Here is a 1,120-nt window from a genome sequence, read left to right as displayed (position 1 = left end):
CGCCGAGCCGGGCGCGTCCCGCAGTGCCTCCTCCCGCGCGCCAGGGGGGGCTCCCCGCGGAGCCCCCGGCTCGTCCTGCCCCGCTCCGGCGCGGGTGAGAGAGCTGCGGACAGAAAAAGCGCGGGCGTGTCGCTGTGGGGCAGCGGCGTGTGGCGCGGCCGCCCCCGAGGAGTTCGGCGGTGCTGGGCAAGTCCCCTTCGCTGCCTCGGCCCGCATCTGCCAGGCGGACTGGCTTGCACCGAGAGTCCTCCTCCCCACCAAGTAAGAGGCGCCCAGAGAAGAGAGCAGCCTGTCCCTGCTGCCATCAGCCCCTCGGGCAGCTCAAGTGACTCGTACAATATCATAAAAGTATAAAGGTCTCCAGGTTGTAGCCATATTGGTCTCGAGGAAAAGGCAATCGGGACTCGTCGGAGTTTAAAGAAATGTTTTTGCAAAAATCTTGTTGGTCTCATAAAAAATGCCATCTCTACTACGAGTCCGGATAAAATTATAAATGGATAGATAAGTATGAATATATCATATCAATTAGACCATTATAAATGTATAATAATATAAATAGAAAAAGTGATAAAGGCATGCAATGAGAAATAAATTTACCATCAAAATGATTTTTAAAAAAATCAAATGAAGAAAAATAAAAGGTGCTTGCTGAGGGTCTGAAGCCACCTGTCCCGCCAGGTGACTATAGGGGGCACACACCACAATACCCAGGTGCTCTGTCTGTGCTTCCTGAGGAAATGTGGGAAACACTTCTATGGAAAAGAAATGGGTGTGAAGACAAGACAAAGCTTGCAGCGAGAGTAAGGTCACGGTATAATTAAGTCTGCCTGCGCCACCTTCATTTGTCTCCCTGGTGCCTTTCCATGCTGGTGCAGTCTTTAATTACACAAGCGCACAGGGATGCTTCTTTATTATTATTATTCCACAGCATCTCTGCCTGACTGCACTACATCCCACGAAGAAGTCAGGGTTGTGCAGTGAATGATACTGGAGGTCATACAACAGGCTCCTGCCTCACCTGTTGCACAAGGTGGAGGCTGCTGGTGAATGAGACAGAACAGCAGAAAGAGAAAAAATGGGCATGAATTACCCAGATGAATGTCACTAGGAATAATCGGAT

This window comes from Gavialis gangeticus, unplaced genomic scaffold, assembly GCF_001723915.1.
Source record: "Gavialis gangeticus isolate Ggan-Ray unplaced genomic scaffold, GavGan_comp1, whole genome shotgun sequence".
In the NCBI taxonomy this organism is placed as follows: Eukaryota; Metazoa; Chordata; order Crocodylia; family Gavialidae; genus Gavialis; species Gavialis gangeticus.
This window is presented reverse-complemented; position numbering follows the sequence as displayed.